Source organism: Aquarana catesbeiana, linkage group LG07, assembly GCF_042186555.1.
Source record: "Aquarana catesbeiana isolate 2022-GZ linkage group LG07, ASM4218655v1, whole genome shotgun sequence".
Taxonomy (NCBI): domain Eukaryota; kingdom Metazoa; phylum Chordata; class Amphibia; order Anura; family Ranidae; genus Aquarana; species Aquarana catesbeiana.
Window position 1 is genome coordinate 254,027,360 of NC_133330.1, and position 25,649 is coordinate 254,053,008.

Sequence of the window (25,649 nt, forward strand, 5' to 3'; positions counted from 1 at the left end):
TGAAGAAAACAATTTTTTTTGTTTTCTCAATCCTAGATTAGGATCTGGAGACTCGGAGGCTTCAAAGAGATTTGGGTGGGAGAAGCCTCTACCCCTCTCCCCATTCTGTCCTGAACGAGGCCCTACTTCTGCCTGCTGCCTGTAGGACTTACTGCCATTATGTCTCTGCCTGTCGCACTAACCACACCACATGTTCCTGCCTACTACCAGGACCAATATTTTTGGCACTGCTGACAATATCTCTGCCTTCACTGACCCTGGACTTCATATGGACAGTATCCCTGCCTGCTCCCTGGACAACTGTGTTCGCCGTTGCTGACCAAGTCCCTGCCAGCTGCCTGGACCAGCGCTATCCTCCTGTGTACAACTGCGCTACTACAACCACAGGTAATCTTTTGTTTACGCTTTGCTCAGCGTAATGTATTTTGGGGTGTAATTCTTGGTATGTGCATGATATGTGTCCCTTTCATGTTGGATCTCTGTATGTGACCAGGCTGTGTAGAAGTCTCACACGTGGTATCGCCATACCCAGGAGGAGTAGCAGAACATAAATGCTATGTGTTGGAGATATCTTATAAACGGACAACTTTGTGTAAAAAAAAATGCGTTTTTTTTTGCCACATTTTCCAAAAACTTCTGGAAAAAAATGAACCGTTCAAAAGACTCACTATGCCTCATAGATTATACGTTGGAGTGTTAGCTTTCCAAAATGAGGTAATTTTGTGGGTGTTTCCACTGTCCTGGTGCTCCAGGGCCTTCAAAAGTGTAATAGGTGGTTGAGAAATGTGATGTGTAATTTATGCTCCTAGAACACCTGATGGTGCTCCCTGCATGTTGGGCCTCTGTATGTGGCCAGGCAGTGGAAAAGTCACACACACATGTGGTATCGCTATACTCAGGAAAAGTAGCAGAATGTATTTTGGGTTATTTGTGGTATGCACATACCATGTGAGAGAAATAAGCTATTACAATGACAATTTTGTGAAAAAAAAAACAAAAATATCTTAATTTTGCAAAGAATTGTGGGAAAAAATAACAACTTCAAATAACTCACCATGCTTCTTACTAAATACCTTGAAATTTCTACTTTCCAAAAAGGGGTTATTTGGGGGGCATTTGTACTTTCCTGGCTTGTTAGGGTCTCAAGAAATGAGATAGGCTGCCAGTACATCAGATGTGATAATTTTTTTATGATTTGCACCATAGCTTGTAGACTCTAAAACTTTCACACAGACCAAATAATTTCCACTAATTTTTGGTTATTTTTACCAGTATAAAATTGTGGCCACAATTTATGAAGAAAAATTACCAATTTGCAAAATTTTATCACAGAAATTAAGAAAAATTTATTTTTTTTCAAAATTGTCGGTCTTTTTTCATTTATAGCGGAAAAAATGAAAAACCCAGGAGGTGATCAAATACCACCAAAAGAAAGCACTATTTGTATGAAAAAAAGGGAAAAAAATCATTTGGGTACAGTGTTGCATGAGTGAGTAATTGTCATTCAAAGTGTGAGAGCACTGAAAGCTAAAAATTGGGAAGGATAAGGGGGGGGGGGGGGGGGGTTTAAGTGCCCAGTAAGCAAGTGGTTAAAGACCACCTACCGCATATATACTTCCCCTCAGCCCATTGGACAGGAAATTGAGGAGGAAATCAGAGGGTCCGGCGGACCCAATGTCCACCGGCCACCCGCGATAGTTCCCCAGAGAGGCAGAACGTGCTCTGCTTGTGTAAACAAGGCAGATCGCCGTTCTGACAGGGGAGGACACAAATCTTCTGTTCCTACACCATTACAGAAACTGCCACCTGAGAAGTACTCCATCTGCCACCCAAAGCATACTGTGGCTAAAGCAGTATAATCCATGGCTTTGATATCTGGTAACATTCTGTCAATGTATGAACAAAAGACCATATAATGGCCTTAAATTCTGAGCTACTGATACCTGATGGCGTATGGCCCAAGATGCCCCCACATACATGGTTGTGAGCGCTTTTACGAAAAAAAAGGGGTGGGGACCTTGCCCTTTCAAGCCATAGGGCTTGAACAATTAACTGGCAAATCCAAATGAAAATAGTTAACTTGCACGCCTCTCGCCCATCCTGGGCTCTACTGGCAGCACAAACCAGGATTCTTGACCTGTACCAAAAAATCAAGTAATTCTGACCGCCAGAACTATCTCCAGATATGCAGTGATCTAACTCCTGCCAACTGAGGGGTTATTTACGAAAGGCAAATCCACTTTGCACTACAAGTGCAAACTACAAGTGCAAACTACAAGTGCAAAGTGCACTTGAAATTGCACTGAAAGTGCACTTGGAAGTGCAGTCGCTGTGAATCTGAGGGGTAGATCTGAAATGAGGGGAAGCGCTGCTGATTTTATTATCCAATCATGTGCAAGCTAAAATGCAGTTTTTTTTATTTTCCTTGCATGTCCCCCTAGGATCTACAGTGACTGCACTTCCAAGTGCACTTTGCACTTGTAGTGCAAAGTGGATTTGCCTTTAGTAAATAACTTCCATTGTCTTGATTCAAGTGAAAACTAGACACCACCCTAGGCAAAAAAAAAAATGGATGAGGATGCAACATCACCTTAAAGCGGTGTTCCAGCTGCGATTTTTTTTTTTTTAAAGTCAGCAGCTACAAACACTGTAGCTGCTGACTTTTAATAAGGACACTTACCTGTCCAGGGAGCCCGCGATGTCGGCCCCCCAAGGCCGATCCGTCCATCGGATCAGGTGCCGGCGCCGCCATCTTAACAAAGGGAAACAGGCAGTGTAGCCTTGCGGCTTCACTGCCCGTTTCCTACTGCGTATGCGAGTCGTGCTGCGCTTTGCGAATGGCCCTGTTGTTTTCTGGGGGACACACATGTCCAAGAAGACAACGGGGCAGCTCGCCGAAGAGGGGGAAGCACCGCGGAAGAGGCAGATTAGGAAGACTGCCTAGTAACAGGGGTTTCTGGTAAGTAAAAGGGTGGACCTCTGCTTTAACATGATGCGGGACCAAAAACGGCTCCTTGCATTAGAGAGTCGCCAACTTGGACACTCCACGTAGTGAAGCCATAGCAACCAAAGAAGCTCCCTTTCCAAGATAAGGGACTAACAGAATCTCCCGATTGGTTCAAAAAGTGGCCTCTGCAAGGACAGTCAAGATCAAATTCGAGTCCTAAGGACACAAGAATGTCCTGACAGGTGAGACTGTCTACGTTACATGCTGTGAGAAGTATGAATCAAGGAGTGAGAAACAACAGCCCCTGGGAAAAAAATGTACAGGGACGAAGCTCAACCCTTAACGGTACTTAAGGCCAATCTCCTTTTGCCTACTGATTGGAGAAAGAAAAAGAAAATCTCCCACTCACATATTTCTGCGGGTGCCAGTTCCTGGCTTCACCCCAGGCAAAAAAATAAATATCTCCAAGTCCTGTAATTGAAGTTCCCCAAAGCTGGCTGCCAGGGGCTCAACAGTGCTGAGATACAGGACTCAAGACCATTAGGTCCCGCTGGACTGGGAGTGTTCAATAAGCGACCCCCGCAAGACTCGCTATGTCGGTGTACCAAGCCCTCCTGGGCTAATTCAGCTAACACTATTATCAGTGTTACCACCTCCCGGATTCTTTGCAAAAGATGTGATAGAAGTCGAAACAGAGGGAAGCATCAAAAAAGGCAGAACTGGTACCTAAGGTGTTACCAGTGCATCTACCATTATAGCCAGTGGGACCCTCGTCCCGGACACAACCTCTCCCAACTTGCTGTAGAACTTGGACTCTAGTAGATTCACTTGCAGAGTTCCTCTTGCCACTATTCTATACCTGGAATATGCTCGGATGATAGAGACAGTCCTTGTGCTGTCCCAGACAGAATATGGTTCACCTTCCTGAGCTCCATGACTCCTGGTGCCGCCCTGGTGGTTGATATATATGCACCTGCAGAGGCTTTCCTGGATAGAACCTACAACTGGTTTGTAGCATAATCCAGAACAAGGCGTACTGGCTAAAAGCTCCAAGATATTTACGGGCAGTATACTCTCCTGTGGAGACCAAGTCCACTAAACAGTAGCCACCCTCACACCAAAATGGAGAAACTGGCATCAGTGGTTATTATATTCCAATACCTGAAAAGAAGAATTCAACCTTTCTAGGATTCCGAACCATCAAACACCAATCTTTAGCTGTGCAACACCCCGGGAACAGAGCCCTCTGGCAATCCAATGCCTTGATCTTCAAGTTCCAGACAGAGAGAATGATCCTCTCCAAGACCTGGAGTAGGACTGTACATAAGGAATGTGCTTTGACCTAGATACAGCTTCCTACTGCAAAAAGTATTGAAGGAAAATCTGGACAAACTGCTTCCTGAGCAAAGGTTATTGAGGTATACTGAGAATGACACCCCCTGCGTCTTTAGCAAGTCCAGCCCCGAAGCTAGGAGCTTTGTGAACCTCAGAAGCTGTGGCCAGCCTGAAGGATGGTCACAAAAGAGAAAACAGATGACTTTTCACTGCAATTACAGAAATCTTTGATGAGGCTGGAAACAACCTGGCACATGAAGCTGTGTGTTTCCTGACGATTATGGGCCCCGCAATCTACCTCTTGCAGAGAGGTCATCACTGAACAGACCAAGCTTATCTGAAACAGAAGGATGCCCAGTGGATTGAGATCTAAAGATAGACCTCATGTCCCTATTCAGTTTGGAAGCTGCTACCATTTAATTGTTTTACAATAATGAGCCCATAACTTTTGCTCCAAGACCCAATGCAAGGCAAACACTGACCCGGCTAAGGAAGGAGCACCCACCTCAGAGACTGCTCTAAAATCTTATGGTCCGAAATACTCTCAAATACAGCAACCTCAGATGCCTCCCTTACTTTAGGAGGGAATCCTGGGCAGTCTCCCATCCAAGTACTAACCAGGCTTGATCCGAGATCAGGCCCCACATTGGCTCAGATCACCCTGATACCATTGGTCCAAAAGGAGACGTGAACATTGCCAGACCACTAAACCTGAGAGCAATGTGCCTGCCTCATCCTTCTAAGTTATTTAGCTAGTCTAACATATACATAATAAAGTGACTGTATTAGACAAATTAATATACAGTGACACAAGGATGCAGGCCTAGACAATGTCGGTCTACCGCTATACAACCCCATAAGTAGGTAAGAATGCAGGTACCCAGGTATGCAAACATGCAGGTATACAAGTATTCTTGCCCTTGCCATTAATGCATCTATGTTTGCAGCTCAAGGCAATAAGCACATTTGTATGTAGTCCTAGGTGCAAAAAAAAAAAAAAACAGTATGTATGTAGTCATAGACAAATAAGAACATATGTATACAGTTTATTGCAACTAAGCACATATGTATACAGTTTTTTTTTGTTTTTTTTTAGGTGTTTATGATTTTCCCTATAAACAACCCAAACAAAAAAAAATTTTAAAAATTAAAAAAAAAAAAAAGAATATTCCATTTACAGATCAATGGCAGTAGTAATGATAGCAGCTCCGAGCTAGTCAAAAGATACAGATCAGGATAACTTATATTGGACCAATGCAGGATAGCATGACCCTTGCCTAAAAAAATAGTCCAAGTAATCTGTACAACATACTGGGTCTGCTATAGCAACTAGAGGTACAGAAAAAGACAGAAAAACACAAATTTAAAATGTATCCGCTGTGCTAATAACATCTTGCATAAGGGTTTCGCTGACCGCTTCCCAATCTTCGCAAGGTCAGGAATGAGTGCCTGCCACTTTGCACAAGAAGATGCGAAAAGATGGGGACCAGCAGACTGTAAGGCATAATAAAAACATGGATACCAGTTTATCAGCATAAGGGTCTGCCATAAGATGCTCTAAAGGAGATGTGGTCAAGTTCACACCCAGCAGTCCAAACTGTGCTTGTACTGCATGACGCAATAAGGAGGTATTAAAAAAACAAATTTTTGGAGATATCAACTCGTTCCTTCAGAGCATCAAATTAGATAAAAAAGTACCTTCCTCATACACTTGAGATAGATAAATGATGCCCTTAGCCATCCACCAAGATGTATCAGGATGGTTGTAAAGTTTAAGTTAGCATTGCACCATAGTGGTGCGTTGAATGCAAGGAGATCCTCACCCCCAGATAGAAGTTTCCCCGCCGTAGACCATGTTTAAAAACAAACATCCACAGGGGAGAACCTCCCACACAGCGATGGCTTCCGACAGTGGACCTCATCCCAGAGCCCCGTGAAAATACCCTGAAGAGCTAACAGCAAGGAGATGGAGGCGTCAGGAGTATCCGGGTGGATCCAATTATGTACGCCAGTCAGTTGGGAGGCTAGGCAATAACTGTAAAAATTAGGGCAGGCTAGACCGCCCCTCTAAGTGGAGGCTTGAAGGGAGGCCCTAGCAATCCGTGGATGTGATTTGTTCCAAATAAACGAAGACAGAGAATCTATGTATCGGAATAATCTCTTTGGGAGAAAAATCGGGGAGGCTCGTGAGAGATAAAGAAGATTAGAGAGAAAGATAATTTTCGCTATATTTATTCAGCCAATGAGGTTCAGAGGCAGAGACGCCCACACATGAAATATCGTTTCCATAGAGAACACTACTGGGGAGATATTCAGGGATCCGTATTCCAGAAAATCAGTGCCAATGTTAATCCCCAAGTATTTAAACTTAGGGGAGATTTGTAAGTCAGATGATTGTAAATAATTGTACAGTATAGGGGGGCCTATAGGGAATGCAACAGATTTGTCCCAGCCAACTTGAAGACCCGAGATCACTCCAAAACCCTCCACCAACCGCATGAGCCACGGAACGAAGCCTCAGTGCCATTAAGAAACACCAAAGCATCATCCGTATACAATAACATTTTCTCCTCCAGCGGGTCCCAGCAGATTCCCCCAACCTCTGGGGATTGTCTTAAAGAGAGATAAGCAGCATCTCTATAACCAAGGCAAATAAAACAGGCGAAAGGGGGCAGCCCCGCCGGGTGCCACCCTGGAGGGACAAAAGTGGTGATACATCGCAGTTCATATGGACTCTTGCACATGGATTGACACAGAGAAGCTGAACCCATTGAATAAAGTTGGGTCCAAAACCAAATCTGGACAGAGATTCCCACATAAACAGTGTCAAATGCCTTCTTGATATCTAAGGCAAGCACCAGTCCACTCCGTTTATGATGTGCGGTCCTAAAAATATGAAGATACAGCCTTCTAATATTGTCAAATGTGCTCTTACCTGGCATAAAGCCTGATTGGTCAGGTTGCACAAGGGACAGAATAACCTTATTTAGCCTAAGAGAGAGCAATTTAGCCAGAACTTTATTGTGACAGGTCAGGAGCGATATGGGGCGATAAGAGCCACACAGCAACTTATCCTTGCCAGGCTTTGGGAGCATTACTATAAGTGCCTCTGACATAGAAAGTAGGAGTCTGCCCTCCATCGCGCAAGTGTACAGTTTAAGCAAATAAGAGGCCAGAAGGTCAACATGCACCAGGTACCATTCCATGGGGAGACCATCCAGGCCTGGAGTTTTATTAGCTGGAAGGGAATGGATCGCACCCGTAATTTCTTTTATTGTCAGAGGCTTTTCCAAAAGTTGTTGGTTAGTGTCATATAACTGTGGGATATTAAGAGGTTCAAAAAAGGACTCCAACAGCTGCTTGGGAGGTGGAGAGGGATCAGCATACAGGGTTTGATTAGGACGCAAAGGCCCCATTAATGATTGTAGGATCAGTGGATACTGAGCCATCTAATATAGTAATACTAGGTATAGTAGTATCCTTGGAATCTAAGCGAGACAGGTAGGCCAACAGCTTCCCATTCTTGCCACTGTGCTCATGGAGCTGAGCAGCTAGATAAAGTTGTTGTTTACGGGCCGTTTCTACTGTATGTAATTGAAGGGCCCTATAGGCCGCTACCAGAGCACTGTAAGAGGAAGGGGATGGACATTTGACATATTCAGAGCGGGCAGAGTCCAACTAGAATGAATGTAAATGTGCCCGAACGGATGCGCGATGGGAGGTAATGCGACTAATATAGGAGCCACAAGCAACTGACTTAAAGGCGTCCCAAGCGTTAGTTACCGAGGTTGAATCGGCATCGTGCGTCCAATAATCAACCAGATCCTGCCACCCTCTCTTGATAATCTCCTCTGAAGAGGCCCACAAGGGGCTCGGCCTCCAGATCCTAAAAGGCAGGTTTATGTCCCAGTGCCAATTCTAGTTTCATAGGACAATGGTCTGATAAAGTCTGAAGTAGATAGGAAACAGTCCGTACCCAAGGTAGTATATCAGAAGAAGCTAAGGAATAATCAATTCGGGACATGGCTCGATATGTCATGGACTGACATAAATATTCCCTAATGTCACGGAATATCCCATGCCAAATATCCACATATCCATAGGCCGCACATCAGTTAGCTAGCGTTTTACTGTCATTTGTCGTGGGTTTCAATCTGTCCAGTTTGGGGTCCATCACTGCATTAAAATCCCCTAGCAGGAGTGTAGGGCAGTGAGGGAGAGTGGCTAAGTGTACAGACACTTCCAGAAGGGTTGGATTCACCAGCACAGGCGGGGCATACAGCCCAACTAAAATAAGCAGAGTAGCATGTACAGTAACATGGAGAATCACATATTTACCCTGCGGGTCAGAAATAACTTGAAGGCAAACAAATGGAAGACCCTTGCGGATCAATACTGACACACTGCGGGCAAAATTAGAATACGTAGAATGTACTGCTCATGCCCAGTACTTAAGAGCCATTATCTTCGAGCCCATTAGATGCATCTCCTGAAGACATACAACATGCGGCTCATGTGCCTTAAAAGCAGAGTTCGTCAAAATGTATTTATTTTTTAAACGTCAGCAGCTACAAATGCTGCAGCTGCGGATTTTTAAAATAAGGACACTTACCTGTCCAGGGCGCCCGCAATGTCAGCACCTGAAGCCAATCTCTCTCTCGGGTGCTGCTGCCGCCGCCATCTTCAGTAAGGGAATCAGGAAGTGAAGCCTTGCTGCTTCACTTCCTGGTTCCCTACTACGCATGCGTGAATCGCGCTGCGTGATACCACTGGTTCCTGCTGTCTTCTGGGACCTGTGTGTCTCCCAGAAGACAGCGGGGGGGGGGGGGCGAAGGCACTGGAAGTAGCGTAGATACCCACGGGTGGCTCGGATATCTATGCCCGGAAGTGGGAGCAAAATACCTGTATTAGACAGGTATATGTTCCCCCCTCCCCCTTGAAAGGTGCCAAATGTGACACCGGAGGGGGGGGGAGGATTTCGAAAAGCGGAAGTTCCATTTTTGGGTGGAACTCCACTTTAAAAAAGGTAATCAAAACATTTTGCACGTTTAAATTTGGAATTTTAACCGCGCTTGTTCCATGAAAGAAACACAACATTAGCCATAAGGAGAACCAAAGTAGTAACCATAGGATAATACCCTAGCATTTAACCACATCCATATTAGGGTGGAGTCAATGTCTAAGCTTTGCCAGTAGAGAGCCTGAAATCATACATAACAAATCGCACACAAACACCAATTCACCCAACAAAAGAGAAAAAAAAAAAAAAATTCAAAACCCCCTGCCCTACTCAAAAAACAGAGCGGGCTTCATCCCAAAAATGATCTTCTATGACAGGAATTGTGACGACAGTCATATGATGAACTTAGATAAGAAAACAGTAACAAAAATTAGTCAACGCGAGCCAGGTAGGGGAACACCTCCCAGCAAATAAGTAACCGTGGACCAGATTCAAAGTGCCCAATAAGTAGGTGAAGGTAACCTACATTGCGGTATCAGCACCACACCGAACCTCCATTTGAAAACAGTGAAGAACCCCCAAACAAGGGAAAACCAAAAATAGCACGCAGGGCCGCATCCCTATCACAATAGTTCAGTAAGCGAATTACCATTGGGTGAGGGGGGTTGCCCAGGGGGAGAGATCTACCCGGGACCCTGTGAGCCCTTTCAATAACAAAACATGTAGATAAGCATTCCCTGGCAAACTTCTGTATCAACCTGCTCTCCAAGAAGGCCGTAGGATCAGAACCCCTCCACCTTTTCAGGCAGGCTCACCGAACGCAGATTTTTCCGGCATAGTCTATTTTCCAAATCATCTGCCTGGTCTTCCAGGCATTGGAGCTTGGCATTACAGGTCGCCATTTTGGGGGTGAGGATTAACTGTATTCTTCAGGTCACTGATTTATTTCTCAGTGTAAGCAACCCTCTCCCTTATTTTGTGCACATCTTGGCGTAGGATAGCAAAGTCTAGTTTCAGCTCCTCCACTTTCCCTATCATGACAGTGCGATTTACCTTGATAGTAGTTAGCACATCCGACAGCGTAGGTTGCTCTGCCTCCTTCAGAGCCCCGGAGCTAGCAGACGTCTGGGAGAGAACTATCAGAGGCCCCGAAGCGGACGGGGAGGCAGGCTGCAAGGAATCTGCAGCCTTATCAAACAGCTCTGGTGTGGAGACAGGAGATGGACCCTGGACAGCGGAGAAGTGGCTTGGCAGGAGCGTTTGAGCATGCCGTTCATCCTGGCCAGAGTCTGCTTTTTGTTCCGCCGTCCCATCCACTAGCGCGCCCCCAGATAGAAGAATCCGGTGACAGGCACTCCCGGCGGCAGCAGGGTAAATGTAGGTAGTTAGAATCCATAGAATCAGTCAGGATAGTGGAGGTTTCCCCAGAGCTCTAACAAAGCACGTCTGCTCACATCGCCACTTCCAGCCACACCTTACGTATAAAGTTTAATGTAAATAAGCACACATGTATACAGTTTAATGCAACTAAGCACATATGTATGCAGTTCAAACTAAGAATATATGTATGCAGTACAAATGAAAACCTGGCAGCATGCGTTTAAGCAATATGCATTTATGGAGGTGTGTAGGTATGTGCTTAAAGAGGAGTTCTGCTGAAAAAAAAAAAAATAGTTAAAAGTCAGCAGCTACAAATACTGCAGCTGCTGACTTTTAATAATTGGACACTTACCTGTCCCAGGGTCCAGCGATGCGGGGGAACAAAGCCCCGCTAGTCTCCCCTTCCTCTCTGCGGCGTCGGCATTGTCACTGTGGGCGTCCAGCCGCGGCTGGATGGGAAATCATCTGGGACCTGTGACGTGTCCCAGATGACTGCCGAGAGGGAGGGGGGTGAGGTGATCTCCCTTCCAGTGGCCACGGTGCGCCGGGAGGAAGTGGGAGCTGGAACCCTCAAAAAAGAGGGTATCCGCTCCCCCCCCAAAAAAGTGACATGCCAAATGTGGCATGTCAGGGGGTCAACTTCTTCCCTAAAAATGGAACTTCCATTTTTGGGTGGAACTCCGCTTTAAGCAAATACGCGTTTAGGCAAAACACAAAAGTGTGTGTCCACGCAAAAACACGCACTTAAGCAATTACGTGCCCATGGAGACATGCATTTACGGAATAAGCAAGCATGCGTTTATGAAACGTGTTTACGCAACATATATTACGCAACACGCATCTATGCAAACATGTGTCTATGCACCATGTGTTTATGAAAACATCCACGCAAACACATATAGCTATGCAACATGCATACACACTTATGCCCACATGTCTATACAAACATATGCTTATAAAAACCTGCGTCTAAGCAACCTGCGTCCACGCAAAACGCCCCGTCGCGGCCAGCCTTGGGGGGGGGGGGGGCTTCGTGCTGGGTGGAGGGGCGCCGCCCGCTTGTCAAGCACGAGGGGCAGGGCCCTCTGCAAACATGTGCCTATGCAGGCTTGTGTTCTATGCAAGCAAGCATGTATGTATACTATGCTGCACCTGCTCAACTGCACCTGGACCAATACTAGTTATAGTCAAAATTAGCCAAGTACATTCATTCAGGCATTCAATGCAGCCTCTATGCTGCTTCAACAGCCTAAGGCCTCTTCCACACCTGCGCGACCTGTCCTGCGTTTTGGGAACGCAAGGACACCTGACAAGTCACCCCCCCTGATTACCAATGAGTACCTGCACCACTCCGGTCTGACCTTGGCGTGACTTGTCCATAGACCTCAAGATTACACAGGCACCGCTTCACATCGCTGCAAAATAGCATCAAAGTTGCAGCCATGTATGTATGTATGTACGTACGATCTATGCAAAACGTGTTTATTTAAGCATGCGTTTAGGCCCCCATACTAGTTTTTTACTAGTTTAGCACATATGCATGCCATCCAGCCTTTTGCAGACCAAATGCACATTATTCTGAACTTTGCAAGTATGCACCTGTTCAACTGCACCAGGTCCCATACTATTTTTGTGCCAAATGCACACAGTATTCTGGAGACCCAACACTTTAAAATGCACTGCTGGGGTGTATTGACTTACAGTTGTACAGGCCCCCCGGATTAAGCAGTAAGTAAGCAGTATATAATCATATAGTATTTATTTATTAAAATTCTTAACCTATGCAGTCTTACGCGAAGGCCTCGATGCACAAAAAAAAAAAAAAAAGAACATTAAAAGACCTTAAGAGAACCAGCAAACCAGCATGGCAACATGCATAATAAAAGCCAGGGAGTCTGTCCATCACATCCCAATTAAAAAAGAACCAGTTACACTTACCAGTAACGGTGTTTCTGGGAAGTCTTCCAGGACGGCACCCTGAGAGATAACTGGTCCACCTGACAGGAAACACAATCAATCAAGAGGTTAAAGGCCCCCGCCCCTCCCGATGCTCCTCAGTTGTGACAAAGTATTGACCCACACCAGTGCACGAGAGTGAAAAACATAACCACCACCACACTCTAAACATTACATGTTTCCTAAATAGAATGGGTGGGAAGTAGGCCTGCCGTCCTGGAAGACTTCCCAGAAACACCGTTACCGGTAAGTGTAACTGGTTCTCTTCTCAAGTCGTCTTCCAGGACGGCACCCTGAGAGAAGAGCAAGTAGCTCAGGCCTACCTTTAGGGCGGGACCACCGCTTGCAGGACCTTCCTGCCAAATGCCAGGTCCTGAGGAGATAGTAACTCCACTCTATAATGCCTCAGGAATGTGTTCTGGCTTGACCATGTAGCGGCTCTACATATCTGCTCCACCGAAGCTCCGGCCCTTTCCGCCCAGGAGGTTGCCAGTGATCGCGTGGAATGCGCTCTGAGATTTCTAGGAGCTGCTTTACCTGACTGCTCATAGGCTAACAAAATGGTATGTTGAATCCATCTAGCTATAGAAGCCTTGGATGCCTGTTGGCCCTTCTTTTGGCCAGAAAAATTAACTAAAAGATGGCTGGACCTTCTGAATTCCTTAACCCTTTCTAGGTAGGATAATAAACAGCGTCTGACGTCCAGACAATGAAAAGAAACTTCCCCTTCACTTTTGGGGTTACTACAAAAGGAAGGCAGCACCACTTCTTGAGTCCTATGGAACTTTGATGCTACCTTAGGGAGGTACAGGGGGTCCTACCTAAGTATAACCCTGTCCTCGAATAAAGAAAAAAATGGTTCTTTAATAGAAAAAGCCTGAATGTCACCTACTCTCCTAGCTGAGGTGATTGCTAGTAAAAAGGCTAATTTAAAGGTCAGGATCCTAAGGGGGATCTGATCTATCGGTTCAAATGGGGCCTTTGTTAACCCCTCCAGTACTAGTGTAAGGTCCCAAGGAGGACACCTGGACATTTGAACAGGGGACAACCTCTCCCTGACCAAGAGAAATCTCTTGATCAGGGGGTGTAATGCCAAACGTTTCTCAAGGAAACAGGACAGGGCTGAAACCTGCGCCTTAAGGGTCTTGGTTGCCAAACCTAGATCTGCTCCATCCTGGAGAAATTCTAAAGATAGCAGGGATCTCTCTTTGAGAAGTCCCTCTCGCCTAGCACCAGCGAGAGAAAATCGCCCAGGTCTTGGCGTAAATACGCCTTGTGACTGGCTTCCTACTAAGGAGCAGTGTATCCACTACTCTGTCCGACAGCCCCTTCTCCCGCAGGTTCTGCCTTTCAAGAGCCAGGCCGTCAGCTTGAAGAAGCTGGGGTCTGGGTGGCGGACTGGACCCTGAAGGAGAAGGTCGCCCCAGACCGGGAGGTGAAGCGGTGGGGCTATGGACCAACCCTGCAGGGTTGGAAACCAGGCTCTCTTGGGCCACCAAGGGGCTATTAGAATCAATTTGCTTTCCCAGAGGGACAGTTTTTGAAGGACCCTCGGAATTAGTCCCAGAGGGGGAAAGGCATAGGCCAGTCGGAAGTCCCAGACCTGCGCCAGCGCATCTATCCCCTCTGAGCCTCTCTCTCGAGCAAGGGAAAAGAATCTCTTTACCCTTCTGCTTTTCCTGCGGGCAAAGAGATCTATCTCTGGAACGCCGAATTGCCGACTTACCAGGCAAAAGACCTCTGGATTCAGTTCCCATTCCCCCTGCAGAATCGGCTGCCGACTGAGGTAGTCTGCCTCTACATTTAACGTCCCCTTTATGTGGACTGCGGAAATAGAACGAATCCGACTTTCCGCCCAGGACAGGATCTCTGCTGATAGGGATAGGAGTGTTGTGGATCTGGTACCCCCCTGATGATTCAGAAATGCCACAGCCATGGCATTGTCTGACAAGACCTGCACCTCCAGGCCCCTGATCCTTCCTTCGAAAGCCTTTAGTGCTTCTCCTATGGCCAACAGTTCTCGAAAATTGGAGGAGGCCCTTCTTTGTTCTGAATCCCAGGATCCCTGAGCTATTAGATCCTCCAGGTGGGCTCCCCACCCCCAGCAACTTGCATCTGTAGTTATCCTGAGAGGCTGAAGTTGGCTCCAAAGAAGGCCCCCTTGAAGCCTCTGAGGAAGGAGCCACCAGTGAAGGGAGTTCTTTACTTCGACCGGGATGGCTATCTCTATGTCCAGAGAGTCTCTTTTCCTGTCTCAAGAGGATAGAAGAAAGTGCTGGAGGGGCCTGGAGTGTAGCTGTGCCCAAGGAACTGCTGGGATAGCTGACGTCATTAGACCCAGAACTCTCATGATACCTCTGTAGGAGATAGTGCTTGCCTGTAACAGCAAAGTGACCGCTGATATGAGGCCCTCTACCTTGCCCTGAGGAAGAACTAACTTTTGTTCTGAGGAGTCCACCAGGAAACCCAGATACAGCTTTGTCTGAGCAGGAGTCAGCGAGGACTTTTCCTTGCTGACAATCCATCCCAGGGCTTCTAAGGTCTCCATTACTCTGGATAGATCCAGAAGTAGTTGATCCCGACTTAGACAATAAATCAAAATGTCGTCAAGGTAGGGAATCAATGCCACTCCCTGGAGGTGCAGAAAAGCCACCACCTCTGCCATGACCTTTGTAAAGACTCTCGGACTGGATGCCAGTCCAAAGGGGAAGGCTGTGAACTGCCAGTGTTGCACTCCCTCTGGAGAGGCAATCGCAAATCTCAGGAAGCTTTGATGGCCCTGAAAAATGGGGACATGAAGGTAGGCGTCTTTTAAATCCAAGGTCACCATAAACACTTCTCCTGAGGGAATAGACACTCTCCATGCGGAACTTCTTGTAACGAAGAAAAACATTGAGGTTCCTTAGATTTATAATAAGACAATACCTTCCTGAGGGTTTTGGTACCACGAAAATGTGGGAATAAAACCCCTGACCCTGCTGTTCCACTGGAACAGGTATTATAACCTCCTGACTGGCCAGCTCTCTTATATTCTGAAGGATTCCTACCACCTTGCAGGGATCCCTGGGAAGGCAGGTCAAGAGAAACTTGGGGAGTGGAGGGGAGAGAAACTCCAATCTGTAACCCTCTCTTATGATCCGAAGTACATAGGGGCTTTGGGTGATCCTTTCCCACTGAGAGGCAAAGTGGGAAAGTCTGCCCCCTACCGGAAAGCCATTTGGAGGTCTTGTCAACTGACTTCTGGCTGGAAAAGAGAATGCCAGTTCTTTGTTTGTCTTTTCCTGCGCCCCAACGTCTATTAGGGGAGACCTTTTTCTTGGAGAAGCGATTCTTTGCCTGGGGGCCACGAAAAAAACGCTTCCTCTCTCTCCTAGGTTTTGTAGGAAATTTTTTCCCCTTCTCGGTAGATCTGGCTAGAGCCTTATCTAGGCCAGCACCAAAAAGGAGCGTCCCTTCAAAAGGGAGACCACATAGATGGGTTTTGGATGAGCTATCCCCATCCCAGGTTTTAACCCAGAGGGCTCGCCTAGCTGAGTTTAGTAAGGCACCTGTCTTAGCGGTTGTACGCACTGTCTCAACCGCAGCATCTGCTAAATATGCGACAGCATTCCCTATGACCTCCAGAGAATCCAGGACCTCCTTGGATTTTGAGGTTCGGGATACGTGGTCCATTAATTTACAGACCCATGTGACGGCATTCCTTGCGATGCAAGCTGAGGCCAATGCGAAGCTCATAGCCGCAGCGTTAGCTTCCCAGGCTCTGCGTAAAATGGTTTCAGCCCTGCGATCCATTTGATCCTTTAAATTACCGGTATCTTCAAAGGAAAGATCCGACTGCTTAGAGACCTGTGCTAAGGAGGCGTTTAGTCTAGGAGTTTTGAAAAACTTTTCCTCATTCTCCTCAGAGAAGGGGCATCTACGCTTCCAGGTTTTATATTTCAGAAGCCTTCTTTCTGGTTCTTTCCATTCCCTTAAGATGACTTCCTTAAGGGCGGAATGTACCGGAAGGACCCTGGCCTGAGGTTTAATCAAGCCTCCATACATCCTATCCTGAGCGGACACCTGTGCAGCAGGCTCCTGAATCTCTTCTGAGGCATAAATAGCTTTCAGAAGATCTTCCATGTCGTCGGCAGAAAATATATGTCTGCTAGACCTGGATTCTTCCCTCCCATCCTCCTATTGGCTGTCCACCACCCCTTCATCAGAAAACTCCTGATTAGGAACTTTTAAATCACACTCTTCCTCTGAATCGTGGGGGAGTGGATACTTCAGTACCTCCGCCCCATACCTCCTAGAGGAGGCGGAGCAATCCTGGGAAGAGGCATCCTTACTAGAGTGAGCCTCTGAATCCCTAGGCTTAAGGGTGGCCTGAAAAGACTTTAAGGTGGACAGCATCTCAGTTTGCACAGTAAGGAATTCCTTCATTATCTGAGATGTCTCCTTCCCTGTCAACTTCTGTATGCATTTAGGCTTCTGGGGGTAGCCTGTCATTACAGTTCCCACATCGTTTAGAGCGGGTGGAGGATTTCACAGGACGGCTGGCAACCTCACGGGCAATAGCGTCGTCCCCTGAAAAAAAACACACAGGTATACACTGTGAGAGTTGGAGGAGAAGAGTTGGGGTACCCTCTCCCTCTAAACCTCCGAAGGCCGGTCAGACTCACCCCCTGTGGTCTCTTCCATGGCCGCAGACCCTGCAGGTCTCTCCTTCTCATGTTCCATGCTACTTCCAATCTCTCCCTGGAGGTGCTGCATATAGGAACGCAGAGGAGACATCGGCGCCTGTTCCCTGTGGCTTTTTATATCCTCTGTATGCTGGCTGCAACTCGCCACCGCCATCTTGCCGAAGACAGGAAGTGATACTGGACCTGAGGTAACTTCCTGCTGCAGCCCTCCCACTCCCTCCTCTTAGAGGAGGAAGTGATGTAATTTCCTGATCTTCAGGAAAATGGCGCTGAGCTACACTCAGCAAGCCCGGAAGAAAAGCTCTCCATGCAGAGCTTCTTGCCGCGCGACCCCCGCGAACGGTCGGCGGGCGGACAGACAGACGGACGAGGGGACGAACGGCAGCCCTGGCCAGACCCCAGAACGGGTCCCAGACTCACCTCCTGTGTTCTTGCAGCCAGTAGAAGGAAAACCACCAACTCCTGTAACTGCGCGGCCACCGCACAGGTAAGGAAGGGCAACAGGAAATTTGGCCCCTGAAGTTCTGGGTACACCACCGCACCCAGGGTTCTTCAGCACTCGGGGGGGGGGGGGGGGGGGTTCTTCCATGGAAAGAAGCACGGTCACCGACCAGGGTCCCGCTTCTGCTGCCTCTCCCCCCCGAGACATGGATTGGGAAAACCCCCCAGGAAAGATGAGAACCATCCGGCCGGACCCAGCGGCTTCCCAGGCATTTGGTCCGGCTCCCAGGGGGAGACCACCAGCCCCAGGCTTTTAGGTCAACAGAAAAATAACAAACGGTTTCGCTGTGGGGAAACACAATCAAAAACTGAGGAGCATCGGGAGGGGCGGGGGCCTTTAACCTCTTTATTGATTGTGTTTCCTGTCAGGTGGACCAGTCATCTCTCAGGGTGCCGTCCTGGAAGACGACTTGAGAAATAGGTGACTCCAAAAGCTTGTACAAAAAGGACGGTTTTCAATTTCTTTCAGAATTTCAAAAAGTCATTCTCAAGTCTCAGTTACAGAGGCAAGGAGTTCCAAAAATTCAGCTCCTTGTACTTCACTCGTTCTCCCTCCGCATGTTTTCTTTTTAAATTTTGGAATCTTCAGTATGGCCAAGTTCGCCGATCTCAAGGATCGGGTAGGCACATACTTTTGCTTCAGGTACTCTGGCCCACGTCCATGCAATGCCTTATGGACAAGACATCCGGTTTTGAACAGAACCCATTCTTTAACAGGCAGCCAATGCAGGGCTCTAAGAGATGGAGTGATGTGGTCGTGACGACCAACACCTGTCAGTAACCTTGCTGCGGCATTCTGAATCAACTGGAGCTTGTAGATGGTACAAGCATGCAAACCCAGATACAGGGCATTACAGTAGTCCAATCGACTGCTAATAATGTCATTGACCATGGCGATCTTGTGAGAGTCTGCGATATAGCGAAAGGTCGACCTCAGGAGTCCCAGGTAGAAGTGGCATGAACTTGCCACCTGATTTACCTGAGCGCGCAGAGTCAACCTAGAGTCAAAGATTCCGGCCAGGACGGAAACAGGCTTGAATACACCTGGTTACTGATGATGCATTCAGTTTTGGTGCATGTAGTACTCATACTTTACTAGTATCCATGGGCTGGTGTTATGTCTCAAGAGGCCCTGCTGAAGCAGTCGACCTCATGGCAACATGGCCGCCCTTCCACTTCCTGTCTATATAAAAAGTAGGCCATACTGAGCGAGCCTGCATCCTCTAGTGGCTGGAGGAGAAACAGCAGCCCACACGACTAAAGTACACAGCATGATTAAACAGCACACTTACCCCCAGTGGCCACTGGGAGAACAGACAGACAGATCTCTCTTTTTATTTATTTTAAAAAGAGAAACTGCAAAAATGCAGACTTACTATTCCTGCTGCAGGACCCTGAACATAACAGGAGTCGAATCTTCACCCATCACGGCGAGCTTTTGTCATAAAAGACCTTCAGAGACGGGTCCCTCTTAATGTGGGGTCCAATTCCCTGGACCTGTATAGCACCCTGCAGGAAAGCACCTTGGTCAGAACAAACACTGCATAGGGCTCCATTAAGCAGGGTCCAGCACCATAAGGCTTCAATATAAAGGAAAAACCTCAAGGAATCTTCTCTCCTTCCAATGAGCCTCGGGTACCATCCATTTTGGCCGATAGCTTTTTCTAATGGATCCAAATGAAGCCCATGATTCTAAATAGAACCATCCAGACCTCCAAGAGCACATGTATCACATCAGTGACCACCACCTTACAGACACTGGTGAAAAAACTGAGGTCCTTCCTGTGTAGGAGGGGTGGAATTCCTATTCGACTATCTGCCAGTGTCTATCCACCAGTAGGTGGCTTTCAACACATATAGTCTTTATTATGTTTGCTCTGTGTCCCGTGATGTATGATAAATCTAATTTCTTTTTTACTTATTTGGGTACAGCGCCACACGACTGTGCAATTGTCAGAGCATCGCAGAACCATATCGCAAAAAAAAGGCCTGGTCATTAAGGAGGGTAAAACCTTCCGGGGCTAAAGTGGTTAAAGAACTCAGTCAGGTTATACTGCTATTCCTAATCTTTATGGACAGCATACTGACAGGATTGGTATTAGTTGATTGGCGAAAAGCCTGCGTATTACCAATATTCCGAAAAAGGGCAGAGATACATTTCTGGACACTATAGGCCTTTCAGCCTAACATTAGTAGTTTGTAAACTATTTGAGGGGGATGAAAAGGGACCATATCCATTAATTTGCTGAAGAAAACAGTATAATTAGCAGTAATCAACATGGGTTTACAAAAGGTTGCTTTTGCCAAACCAACCTATTAACATTCTACAAGGAAGCGAGCTACCATCTGGTGGATTTTGATACAGTCCCCCACAAAGCTTAATATACAAACTGAGGTCGGTGGGTATAGACCATGAGGTTTGTTCTTGGATAGAAAACTGGCTGCGGTGCATGTCCAAAGGATAGTGATAAATAACCTGTACTCAGAATGGTCTAGAGTGGTTAGTGGGGTTCCCCAAGGCTCTGTACAGGGGCCGATTCTGTTTAATTTATTTATAAATGGTATAGAGGGTAGGAGAAATAGCTTGATCTCATCGTTTGCCGACGACACAAAAATATGCAGGCAATAACATCACAGCATGATATAAAAACTTTACAAAAGGACCTGAATAAATAAATGGAGTGGGCTACTAGATTGCAAATTAAGTTTAACATTGGTATGTAAGAGAATGCATATAAAAATATAAAAACGCAAGTTACTTATTAGGGGAGGAACCTCTATGGCCTCAGGCAGTGGTTCTCTACTCCTGTCCCCAGGACCCACTAACAGGCCAGGGTTTGCAAGATAACTGAAACACATCACAGCTGAAATAATTTACTGCTCAGTGATTGCAGTATTCTAGTCTACAGCTCCAAGGTAATACTTAAAATCTGGCCTGTTAGGCCTCGTGTACACTGCTGCTGGTAAAAGGACGTTTAGGAGCAGTTGGGAGTTTTTTTCAACTGCCCCTGAACTCTCCTCTATGTTATCTTATCAGTACATGTACACAGGGTCATTTACAGTCGTTTCTAGGCAGTTGAGTTAAGAGGCATTTTTTTTGGAACGGAAAAAAAATGCGTTCAGAAGCTGCGTTTACAGGCATTTCAAGCACAAAACGCTTCTAAAAATGCGTCTCGTTTACAAGCGTTTTTCATTTTTGGCCATTTAAAAAAAATTCTTTTTTTTTTTTAAAAAAAGCTTCTAAAACACAAACGCAGCATGTAAACGCGGCAAAACGGGCGTTTTAAACGTGGGTTACTATCTGTCAAGTTAAATTGTTTAGGAGAGGTAGTAAAAATGTCCTGTGTACATGAAGCCTTATTGGGTCCTGAGGACAGGAGTTGAGAACCACTGGCCTAGGGGATTCCAGGATGGAGACGGATCTAGAAGCAAGCAAAGCCAGCAGAATATTAGTTTGCGTTAACCACTTCACCCCCGGAAGGATTTACCCCCTTAACCCCACCCTTATACTGCAGCTGGTCGGCTCTCCTGCGCAAATCATCCTAGCTATATGGCGGCCCTTTAAACAGCTATAGCAGGCGCCAGCTGCGCGGAGCCGGCGGGCACGATGTCCTCTGGGCACGAGAGCCAGAACAGGGATATATGTGTGTGTAAAGCCAGTCACCCCCTAGTGTTAACCCCTTCCGTACAAGTGACATATATACAGTAATCAGTGCATTTTTATAGCACTGATCGCTGTATCATTGGGGGGGGTGCACGATTCTGGGACGCCCTCCCAGAATAAGTCGACCGCGAAGTAGCCGTCTTTCGGCTATGGCCCGGTCGGCATGTGGTTAAAGACTCTGTGCAGGGAAGATCAGCATCTGAACCCAGAGAAGGTGGAGGCTGATAGATTGGAGGTAATAGAAGCCATTACATTTAAAGTAACCTTTTACCAGTATTGTGCACTATATTTAAAATGATCATATCCATGAAAAAAAAAAAAAAAAAGTCTCAGCTTTTAGTATTACTTTAATATAAAAGATTTTTATCTCCCTTCTACCCTTCATATAGCTTCATGTCTGACTTCTAGTTACAATGCCCATATATCCTACTTCTGGGTGTGGGGGTGTGTGTGTGTGTGTGTGTGTGTGTGTGTGTGTGTTATATATTATTACTTTCACTGTTTCAGAGTATAAATTAACCCCTTATAGTAGCGATTATCTGCTCTTTTTCTACTATAAAGGGCTAATTTTAGTTTTTAACCCCATGACAGGTGATACAAAAATAAGCATGCTGCTGCTACTAAACGTTTTAGGCCTGGGTCACACCTATGCGTTTTTTGGTGCTTTTTGCAGAAACACACTACAGTTCATTTAACATGGTTTCCTATGGGACACGGTCACATCTATGCTTTTTTTTTTTCAGCCGCTGCGTATTTGGAAAAGGGTCAAGTATTTTTTTCAATGCAAAATGGGGCTTTTTTGGTTCAATAGACTTCAATGGAGAAGCTGCAGAAAAGCATGTAGTAAGTTTTTGCAGAGATTTTCGTTTTTTAATCTGTATACCAACAACTGGCCAAGAAAAGCATAAAATGCAAAACGCAAATCGCAGCAAAATTGCGTGTGCAAAAATGCAAAATACACAGCAAAAAGCACTGCAGAAATGGATCAAAAGCAAACTACATAGGTGTGAACCGAGCCTTATGCTGTCCATACACGTATAGATTTTCAGACGGGAATATTAATACGAAAAATCTTTGTACATTCGCTGAATGAAAGAATGTCGTTTGAAAAGGTCACTTGCTTTTAACATTCAGTTTTAAAATGAATGTAATTTCTGAATGAAAACCACATACACTGTCTAAAAATTTCTTTGCCCAAGACGTTTTCTATTCTGCTTCTTCAAATTTTCCCATCACTGTGGTCGAAAAAGAACGTTGATTTGACCGCACTAATGATTAGAAAAATTGAACAAACGTTCTTAAAATTACATTTTTTTTTTAAAGAAAGACATTGTTTTGTATGGCCATCATATATTATATTACAGTTCTGTCTGGAAAAAAAAATAAAATAAAAAAAAATAATCAGCAAAACATGCTTTACTTTTTTCTTTTTTTTTTTAAAATAGATCTCTGAGTTTGCTGATATTTACTAGATTCAACCTCTAATAGTATATACAGCTTACATCACTTCCGTCTGTTATTCTCAGAGTGGATTAGAGATTTTGCTCCATAATCAAATTTACCATTGCATAGAGATAATTAAGAATAAATTGCCCTTTTTTTTTTAAACTTTACATATTAACTAAATTATACACCACACTTTTTTTAAGGTCAAAACAATAATCGGCCAACTAATCGAATATGAAAATAATCGTTAGTTGCAGCCCTAGTTATAGCGTCTACAAACTATGGGATAGATTTATGGACTTTTTTGTTTGCTTGTTTTTACTGGTTATGGTGGCAATCTGCAATTTTTAGTGGGACTGTGGCGGACAAATCTGACCAAGTGACCCTTTTTGGGGACCAGTGCTAATAAAATGCACTGATCAATGTATAAATGACACTGGCAGTGAGGGAGTTAACACTAGGAGGCGATTAGGGGGTTAACTGTGTTCCCTGGGTGTGTTCTGTGTGGGGGATGGGCTTACTGGGACAACACAGAGATCGCTGTTCCTAATCACTAGGAGCAACAGATCTCAGTGCTGTCCCCTGTCAGAACGGGGATCCGTGCCCACTGTATCTCATGCAGAGACCGAAGTACAGGTATGTCGGTTTGCGCAGCCGAGCCGCCTTGTCGCAGTATATATATGCGGTAGGCAAGTGGGTAAAAAAGGAATTTACTCCAGAGATAAGACTATAATCCTGCCACTTTATAAAACTCTGGTTCAGCCGCATCTGGAGTATTCTGTCCAGTTTTGGTCACAAATCCTCAAAGGATGTGCTGGAGCTGGAGAGAGTTCAGAGAAGGGCAACAAAATTAATATGGGGACTGGAGGACCTCAATTATGAGGAATGACTACAAGTGCTAAATTCTTAAAGATGATAAACAAATATATAAAACTGTGCATATATGATATAAATAAAATAAAGCTAAATGTATTCTCCCTGGAGAAGAGACGCTTGAGAGGAGATACGATAGCAATATACAAATGGTCATCAAGAAAAAGAAGCAGCCGGCAACTCCATAACAATCTTTACTACTAACCCAACAGCAGCTGGTGGCCTCATTTCGTCTACCATACGATTTCTTGCATTTGGTCCTCATTCTAGTCCATGCGTTTATAACATACAAGTACTTTAGGGGTGAGTGCCAGTTCCATACTTTTGCGTGCCATCTCTCTCAATTCCTTTTCTCCTGCACACTCAATTAGCAGAGATTTCCCTCCACTGACCTCACTGTTCCCCTCTTTTCCTCTCCAATTTTCCTTCCACCACCCAGTATGAAACTTTTGAGTCCCAGGGAGTGCAAGAGGACACAGGGCCACACGATGAGACTGGAAGAGAAGCGGTTTAACCGGGCAAGTTCACCTTTACAAAAAAAAAAATCTGTAAGCTGAACTTATACAGGACACCCTCCTCACCCCCCAGTCCTGCTGACCTGGAGCATGGCGATCACCCGCACGGACACATCGGGTCGCCGCCTCCCTGTCCGGGGCTTAGAAAACCCCCACAGCTTAATCTCCAAAAACGTACATTGTCAGGAGGTACATTTAGGAGCATTCTAATTGGTCAGCACCGTCACATGGGCGGGGCCCATGGGAGATCCCAATTGTTCATAGGAGACCCGGGGCTGTCATGGACAGCCTGGTCTCAGTTCTGGAAGCATGCTCCCAACACAAACATAAGAACACATTATATGCGGCGCCAGGTTTAAAGTGGAAGTCCATGCAAAAACTAAAATCCCTGCATCTCTAGCCACCAACATTCTAACACTAACCTCTCTAGCCCTGAAAAGAAAAATGTAAAAAATAAAAAAAAATTAAAAATAAATGAGTATACATACCTTTTCTACAGGCGATGTGACCCAATCTCCAGCGGCAGAAGCTCTGATCCCATGCCGAGCTGTCAGCCGTGGCTTCACTGTGTGGGCGAGTGCAGAGGACACGTCCGTCAATGGAAGCTCCATAGTAACTCTATGGGTGATGTCACTTCCCATTCATTTCACAGACTTGTACTTGGCAGAGCTTCTGCCGCTGGAGATCGGGTCGGATCGCCTGCAGAAAAGGTATGTATACTGATTTTTTTTCTTTTAAGGGCGAGAGAGGTTAGTGTTATGCTGGCCATACACGGGTCAAATTTCGAAAGAACTTTCTTTCGAAAATCTTATCTAAGAATTTTCGTTCGTATTTCACACCATTAGTGGGCTGCAGCAACAGCCTAATTTCGTGCAGCCATCGAATTTTAATAAACGGACATGTTGGAAATTTTTTGAAATAACACAAACGATTTTCTAATCAATGATGGGAGAATCGTGCAAGAAACGTAATCGAAAAAGAAATGCACATGTGCAAGAAAAGAAAATTCCCGGAAAGAAAAGAAGATTACCGAAAAGGAAAGAAAATTCTTTTCTGTAGGAACATGAGGTGAAATTGAAGGTTCGGTTGGTCGAATTTAATGGTGGCACCATCGGATCACAAAATGCACAAATTTTCTGATTTTCAAAAGAAAGTTCTTTCGAAATTCGACCCGTGTATGGCCAGGATTAGAATGTTGGTGGCTATAGATGCAGGGATTTTAGTTTTTGCATGGACTTCCACTTTGAAGCACACATCCAGGATGCCGCATATATGTTAGGTGGTCATAAAGGGGTTAAAGCAAATATTTTACTGTGTTTATATGCTTTTAGGCCTCATGCACACGGACGTTTTTACAGCCGCTTTTTTCAGCATTTTTTGCAGCTTA

General features: G+C 45.6%; 1 protein-coding gene across 5 annotated transcripts in view; it reads right to left on the bottom strand.

Moving 5' to 3' along the window:
* The window catches only part of KLHL20 (kelch like family member 20), a 151,634-nt gene that overhangs the window by 114,525 nt on the left and 11,460 nt on the right, over positions 1-25,649 (bottom strand). The gene's annotated exons all lie outside the window — the stretch shown is intronic.